Raw genomic sequence first — 8,631 nt, 5'->3', positions numbered from 1 at the left:
AGGTCTCTCTGTCCCCAGTGGGGACGAGAGGCCAGATGCTGAGGTTAGATTTCAATGGTGGGGGAAGCATTGCACTTCTTGGGCCTTTCTAGATATTGATGCACCAGTGACTGGGGTCTTCCAACCCCTGGCACAAAGATGAGCACCGAACAGACAATGTGCTCTGGTTTGGGGGCTGAGGCCACCCCCCTTACCAGGACCTTTGCCCAAACCTGACTATGGATAGATCCCTTCAAGTCCCTGTAAACCTCCCTTATTATGCCCCCCCCCACTGTATGTGTTCATGGTATTGATGATTTGTCTATGTGGACCCCCAATCACCTTCACCCTCTACCTCTGATGGGAACTGCTGCAGTTAGGGTCATCTTACTGGGGTACGTGGAAGACCTTGAACCTGCCTGACTACAAGTGCTTAGTGCTATTGTACCCCCCAAACAGTATCAGCTGCCTAGGGAAGTAAAGGAAATAACTGCCCTCACTGCTGAGCCCAAGGAAGCCAAAGTGCTGTGTGAGACTCTATTCAGCAGTCCTGTTTGCCTTGTGCACAAAACTTCAGGTGCCTGGAAACTTACCATTGATTACAGGGAGCTCAACGCTGTGCTGCTGCCCTTGTGCTGGTGGTACCTGACACTGTGACTGTCACAGACGCTATTGCCCAAGCTGAGGGAACTTGATATGTGATAGTTCACATTGCAAATGCCTTTTTCAGCATCCTTCTCACTCGATCATCAGGATCAGTTTTCCTCTGTGTGAAATGGGTTACAACATACCTTTAACATCCTTCCACAAGGCAACCTAAGTTCCTGAACTATCTGCCATCAGGTGGATCCTTACTGTGGAAAAACTCTGCTCCTGGAGGCTGTTAATGCCTCCTCCTGGCGGGCTCAGACCAGGGCACAACCCAGCAAGGACTGGACCCTCTGTTGGTCCACATGCAGCAACACAACTAGGCTCTGAACAAAGACACATCACAGAGTCCTAATACCTAACTGAAATCCCTGACCATAATCTGGGAAGGGGCGTGGCTTCTCATTTCAGAGGAGACAATTGCCAAACTTTTGGTCCTCTCTGCCCCCAACAAATAGAAAGAAGGCCCAGTGACTGGTGGGCCTTCAGCTACTATTCAGCTACTCACTAGCTCACATTCCCCCTGTGGGATCTTGACAGCACCCACCTATCAGTTTAACAGAAAGGTCACTACGTGTGAGTGAGACTTCTGACAAACAGGATGCCCTGGAAACCCTCCAATGGGCAACCCAGGCCGTCCTTCCCCTGGGCCACACAGAACCACATCTGCCATTTGAGGTACAAGTCTCAGCAATCTCCCTGTTTGCAAATTGGAGCCTACGGCAGAAGGACAGTGCCACAGGTCATAGGTGCCTGTTGGGCTTTTGGACACATAAGTTCCTGGAGTCAGCTGGAATGTATACACCCTTTGAGGGACAACTGTTGGCCTGTTATTGGGCATTGGTGGATACTAAGTCTATGATCCATGACCATGAAGTAATCTTGAGACCAGAAATCCCAGTCATGTTGTGGGGCTGAGCAGAGGCCTCAGATTCCTGGGTGGGAGTGACTCAAGATCATCCATAGTAAAATAGAGATACAGGAGTGGGCAGGCAGGAGACATACTGGAATGGACAAACCTTGCCCAGCTGGGCTCTCACAACTCCCTGAAAAGGTCTCAGGAATGCCCCTCTGCCTACCAGACATCTTGCTGGAGGAGCCATCACCTCCACCAGCCCAGTGGGGGCCCGGGTATAAAGACCTCTTGGACCACCCAGGGGTTGGTTCATAATGGTTTCTCCTGGTTAACTTCTACCTGGCTGGCATGTGGTGCACCTGCCATCCAAATGTTCACCAAACTTGGGAGAATAACGGATGAGCACAGTGAGAACTTCAACAAAGAGATAGGATGTGTAAGAAAGTACTAAATGGAAGTTATAACTGAACTGGAAAATACACTAGAGGGGTCCAACAGCAGGCTGGGTGAGGTAGGAGAATGAATTAGTGAGCTGGAAGACAAAGCAATGGAACTCACTCAGAGCAGCAAAATGAAAAAGGAATTTTATAAAGTGAGGATACCTTTGGAAATTCCCTGGCGGTCCAGTTGTTAGGACTCTGCGCCTTCAATGCCAAGGGCTCAGGTTCGATCCCTGTTTGGGGAACTGAGATCCCACAAGCCGCAAGGAGCAGCCAAAAAAAAAAAAAAAAAAAACCTTTAAGGACTCTTGGGACAACACCAAGCAGAATAACATTCATGTTGTATGGGTCCCAGAAGGAGAAGAGAGAAAGAAAAGACCAGAGTCAAACTAAAAATTCTGCACAGCAAAGGAAACCTCATCAAAATGAAAAGACAACCTATTGAATAGGAGAAGATATCTGTAAATCTTATGTCTGATAAGGAGGTAATATCAACACTATATAAAGAACTCACACAACTCAACAACAACAGCAAAACAACCCTGTTGAAGGATGGGCAGAGGCTCTAGATAGACATTTTTCCAAAGAAGACATACAGATGGCAAACAGACACAAGAAAAGATGTTCAACATCACTAATTATTAGAGAAATGCAAATCAAAACCACAATGAGATAGCTCTTCACAACTGTCAGAATGCCTCTGATCAAAAAGACAAGAAATAACAAATGTTGGAGAGGATATGGAGAAAAGGGAATCTTTGTACACCATTGGTGGGACTGTAACTTGGTGTAGTCACTATGGAAAAGAGTATGGAGATGTCTCAAAAGGTTAAGAATAGAACTACCATATGACCCAGCCATTCCACTTCTGGGTATTTATCCAAAGAACAAGAAAACACTAATTTAAAAAGATGTATACACCCATATGTTCATTGTGGCTTTATTTACAATACCCAAGGTATGGAAGCAACCTACCATCAGTGGATGACTAAAGAAAGTGGAATACTACTCAGACATATAAAAAAAATGAAATCCTGCCTTTTGCAACAAAATGCATGGACCTTGAAGGTATTATGCTAACTGAAATAAGTCATACAGAGAAAGACAAATACCATGTGATTTCACTCATAGGTGGAATCTAAAACAAGCAAAACATCAAAAACAAAACAAATGAACAAACAAAATGAAACAAAAACAAACTCATAGATACAGTGAACTGATTAGTGGTTACCAGAAGGGAGGGGGGTCAGGGGGTGGGGGAAATAGATGAACGGGGTCAACTGTAGGGGGATGGATGGCAACTAGACTTGTGGTGGTCACTTTGTAGTGCATACAGTTGTCAATTTATAATGCTGTGTGCCTGAAACATTTTTTTAATTAATTAATTTATTTATTTATTATTTTTGGCTGTGTTGGGTCTTTTTTTCTGTGCGAGGGCTTTCTCTAGTTGTGGCGAGCGGGGGCCACTCTTCATCGCAGTGTGCGGGCCTCTCACTGTCGCGGCCTCTCGTGTTGTGGAGCACAGCTCCAGATGCGCAGGCTCAGTAGTTGTGGCTCACGGGCCTAGTTGCTCCGCGGCATGTGGGATGTTCCCAGACCAGGGCTCGAACCCGTGTGCCCTGCATTGGCAGGCAGATTCTCAACCACTGTGCCACCAGGGAAGCCCTAAAACTTATTTTTTTTAAAAAGTAATGGGGATTCCCTGGAGGCACATTGGTTGAGAATCCGCCTGCCGATGCAGAGAACACAGGCTTGTGCCGCGGTCCGGGAGGATCCCACGTGCCGTGGAGCGGCTGTGGAGCGGCTGGGCCCGTGAGCCATGGCCGCTGAGCCTGCGTGTCCGGAGCCTGTGCTCCACGACAGGAGAGGCCACAACAGTGAGAGGCCCGCGTACCGCAAAAAAAAAGAAAAAAAAAAAAAAAAGAACTTGGCTAAACGCCACCCTCCACCATGCATACACAGCAGGCTGGTAACTAGAGTGGACTCATAACCACTGTAGTTATTAGTGGGTGGGTGGGTTCCCGTCGGCACCGACTCTAGTCAGTGCCTCCATGTCTGAACTGAGCACAGCAGCAGCCTCCACCACTTCTCATCCCCCACAGTTTCCTCTGGAAATTCCGGGCTCATGTCAACGCTCCCAGAGTTCAAGTAGCCAGCTGCGCGCAGTCTGCCCAGGCCCAACCCCACACAGCCAGAACGTGGACTTATCAAGATATAACGGGCATGCCCAGGGGCTGCTCCTAGAAGGAAGGAGGGGGGATGGTGCGTTGAAAGCCAATGTCAGCACCTCCGGCCTGGCTCTCCCTCTACTGACAACTTGACCTGCAGCCCTCAGTCTCTGGGGAAGGATCTAAAGTTGCTATGTCGGCCACCAGGGTGAGCCTTCCAGAAGTAGACAGTTGGGGAAAGAAGCCTAGTCTTTTACTATGCATCTAGAAAGCAGCTGGGTGAGCTTGGACTCCGGAATCAGGCAAAGCTGCATTCAGCTCTGCCTGTCGCCGAGGATCTGGACACCTTCCTTTGCTCCCCTGAGTCTTGGTCTTTTCACGTGGGAAATAGAGATAAAAAATGTCTACCTGGTAAGGTTGCCCTGGGGAGTCGCGCTTGTGGATGTTCTCTTACAAGAGCTCCATAAATGCTAATTCTCTCAGGCAGCCACAGTCACCTACACTCCGAAGCTCTTGGGGTTGGGAGGGCAGGCAGGAAGCTCAGCACGGATAACCAGTCACAGATCACACCAGACACAACGGAAACCAGAAACCAGCGCTCGCGGTGACTCAACCTCTTCCCATCCTTCGCTCAGGCCACTGCCACCCCCTCCCTCCCATGCTGCCTGCAGTTCTGCTGGTTCACTTGTTTCTTACTGCCTGGCACCAAGAGTTGTCATTTATCAATTATTTTAGTTACTTCTTTGAAAAATACAACATTCTCCCCCCGCCCCAAAAAAACCCTCCCACAGATACAAAAACAAAATAAAAAGCAGTAGTTTATCACTGTACTTATTTATTTATTTAAAGCACCGATAAAAACGTGAAAACCAGGAATTCCCTGGCGGTCCAGTGGTTAGGACTCTGTGCTTTCACTGCGGGAGCTGGGTTCAATCCCCGGTGCGGGAAGTGAGATCCCACAAGCTGTGCACGTGCCCCCCCCCAAAAAAAGTGAAAACCTCTCCTATGGCCTCTTCGATGCCACCTTGAGAGGTCACCACTGTTAACATCTTGATTCTTTCAGTCTCTTTTCTATGTTTGTAAAGACATCGTGACTCTTACTCTGCTACTTGCTAGCTGTGTGACCTTGGGCAAATTATTTAACAGCTCGGTGCTTCAGTTTCCTCATTCATAGAGTAGAGATATTAACAACTCCTGCCTCTGAGGGTGATTATGAAAATGAAATACTTGCAAAATGTTTAGAACAGTTCCTGGCATGCTGAGTAAACACATAATAAGTGTGAACAAACATTATTATAGCATCTATGCACATACCATAGATGCTATACTATTATATATGCCATATATACCATTTCGTTTACAGAAGCAGGGTCAGTATACCATGCCAGAGTCAATCAATGTATTCCCTTTCAGCTCAAATCTACTCTTCTTAGTCTGGCGTGGTGACACTAGCTACACCGTGTAAAATCTCTTTTGCCAGCTGGCACACTCTTACGCTTTGTCGGTAGAGGGCACTGGAGGACCAGGGTGAATGAGAGCGGAGGTGAATGAGAGCGGAGGGAGAGGTTTCTCTTCCGGGTTGGGGCCGCTCCTCATGAGGCCCGCTGCCGAGAACTGTATCAGGCCCCCGTGGGCAGCCCCCTGCTCACCAGCTCCACTTGCTGACTGTAGACGAGCTCTGGCCTGTGATCCCCCTCGGGAACTTCTCTATCGTCTGTGGGCTCAGCCACATCTTCAACCAGTTCTTTTTTTTTTTTTTGCCCCTCAGCATGCAGGATCTTAGTCTCCCCACCAGGGATCAAACCCCTGACCCCTACAGTAGAAGCATGGAGTCTTAACCCCTGGACTGCCAGGGAAGTCCCTTCTTTTACCATTTCTGATTCCCAACCTTGGGGTCTTGGGGAGAAGTCTTCCAAATTTCTTCCTTCCTTGGGTACTCTCCCTCAGCTCTGGAGATATTTTACCTTGAGCAGTTAACCTTCTTTAACTGGTTAATCATTCTTCCAATTAAATTTTCCCTTTCAAATTAAATTACAGATGTGGTTTCCATCTCTGACTGGACTCTAATATATATATATATAATATATGTATAATATATATATAGTATATATATTATACATGTATAATATATATATTGTATGTATATTCAGTTAGGGGTTATACTACTTATTATAGCTTCCTTTCTCTTTACTTTTCAAGATATAATGGGCATCGTTCCAGGTCTGTACATATAATCCTAATTCATTCTTTTAATTCATGCCTAGTATATCATCATATACTTGTAAAATTTACTTAGCCATTCCTCTATGTAAGGAATAGTTTTCAGTTTGGGTAGTTTGTGGGTAGTTTCAAATTTGGGCTATTATACAGGGTGCTGTACTGAACATGTGTTTTTGTGAACATGATTGTTTCTGGGAAAATTCCTGGAAGAGGAATGAATTGCTCTGTCCTAGAATTGTACAATTAAATTTTTGAAAGATATGGTGAAATTGCTTTCCCTAAAAGGCTGCACCAATTTATATTTCCAACACATAAAAGTGCCCATTTCCTTATGCCCTTTCCAATTGTTTTTGGTCTTTAACTTTTATTAATCTGAGGGGTAGTATCTCATTGTTTTAGTTCGTTTTGTGCAATTACTAGGAAGATTGAACTTTTCATAACTTTATTGTTCATTTTAATTTCTTCTGTGAAATACTTGTTCATATCCTTTATTCATTTTGCAGTTGAACTTTCTTTTCATGATAACGATACAGGTGAATTTTTAATAATGAAAAAGAAAATACTGCCAAAATACCTCATTGATAAATCAAATCTGTAGATAGAATTTTAACTTAAACATAAAACTTTTATTTTGGCTGTAGCTAATTTAGAACTTGTGATCATGGAGAAAGATGTTAACAAAAGTATACTTCTGCTTGGTAAATCTTTCTTATCACAACCACATAGACTGGCAGGATTCCAGCCTTTAATCACATGCGGATGAACTTTTTGTCACTTTCTTTCTGATTCATAGAAATTCCTCCTCAGTTCATTCCTAGAAGTATGTTTAGTTTTACAAATTTTATTAGACACCTTCATCCTTAGTTACTTGCATAGCAAATATTTTCTCCTCATTTATTGCATGTCTTTTTTTATTGTGGTGAAATATATGTAACATAAAATTTACCATTTAAACCATTTTTAAATGTACAGTTCAGTGGCATTAAGTACATTAACACCGCTGTGCAACCATGCACTGTCCATCTCCAAACCTTTTCATCTTCCCAAACTTCATTGCCCAACTTTTTTTTTTTTGTACAAAACTTTTTCTTATTGGAGTATAGTTGTTTTACAATGTTGTATTAGTTTCTGCTGTACAAGGAAGTGAATCAGCTGTATGTATACATATATCCCCTCCCTCTTGGACCTCCCTCCCATCCTGCCCATCTAGGTCATCACAGAGCACCAAGCTAAGCTCTCTGTTCTATACCACATGTTCCCACTAGCTATCTGTTTTACACATGGTAGTGTATTTATGTCAAGTCTAATCTCCCAACTCATCCCACCCTCCCCTTTCCCCTGTGTCCACACTTCCGTTCTCTACAGCTGCATCCTTATTCCTGCCCTGGAAATAGGTTCGTCTGTACTATTTTTCTACATTCCACATACATGTGTTAATATACGATATGTTTTTCTCTTTCTGACTTGCTTCACTTTGTATGACAGACTCTAGGTCCATCCATATCTCTACAAATGATCCAATTTCATTCCTTTTTATGGCTGAGTAATATTCCATTGTATATATGTACCACATCTTCTTTATCCATTCATCTGTCAATGGACATTTGGGTTGCTTCCATGACCTGGTTATTGTAAATAGAGCTGCAATGAACACTGGCAAGGGGATCTTTTATTGACACACTTCCTTTTGGGAGGTCTGAGATCTTCTGTCAGCGTTCAGTAGGTGTTCTGTAGGAGCAGTTCCATGTGTAGATGTATTTCTGATGTATCTGTGGGGAGGAAGGTGATCTCCGTGTCTCACTCTTCCGCCGTCTTGAAGCTCCTTCCATTGCCCATATTTTAATGTGGTCTTTGTGTCTTTGATTATAAGAAGTTTTATATTTTTATGAAGTCAAATGTGTCAATCTTTTCGTTTATGATTTCTGGCTTTTATGTCTTGCTTAGTGAAACTTTCTCTGATTTTTTATTTCCTATATTTCTTTTAATACCTTTATACTTTTGTTTTAACATATGTATCCTTGGAATTTTTGTGTTTGTGTGCATGGTCTGAGGTAGGCATTTAATTTTGTTTCCTTGCCGGAGGGGAGCCAGTTGTCCTAAGACCATTTTTTAAATTTACCCATTCTTTTTTGATTACTTTGTTATTTCACTTTTGCCCCACCCACCCCCAAAATATGTATATATACATATTTTATATATATATACCTTTATATATATATAAAGGTTTATATATTATATATATATCTTTATTATATATATGATATATATATCTTAAATATATATCATATATATCATATATATATATATATATATATATATA

Source organism: Kogia breviceps, chromosome 2 (genome assembly GCF_026419965.1).
Source record: "Kogia breviceps isolate mKogBre1 chromosome 2, mKogBre1 haplotype 1, whole genome shotgun sequence".
NCBI classification, from domain to species: domain Eukaryota; kingdom Metazoa; phylum Chordata; class Mammalia; order Artiodactyla; family Physeteridae; genus Kogia; species Kogia breviceps.
This window is presented reverse-complemented; position numbering follows the sequence as displayed.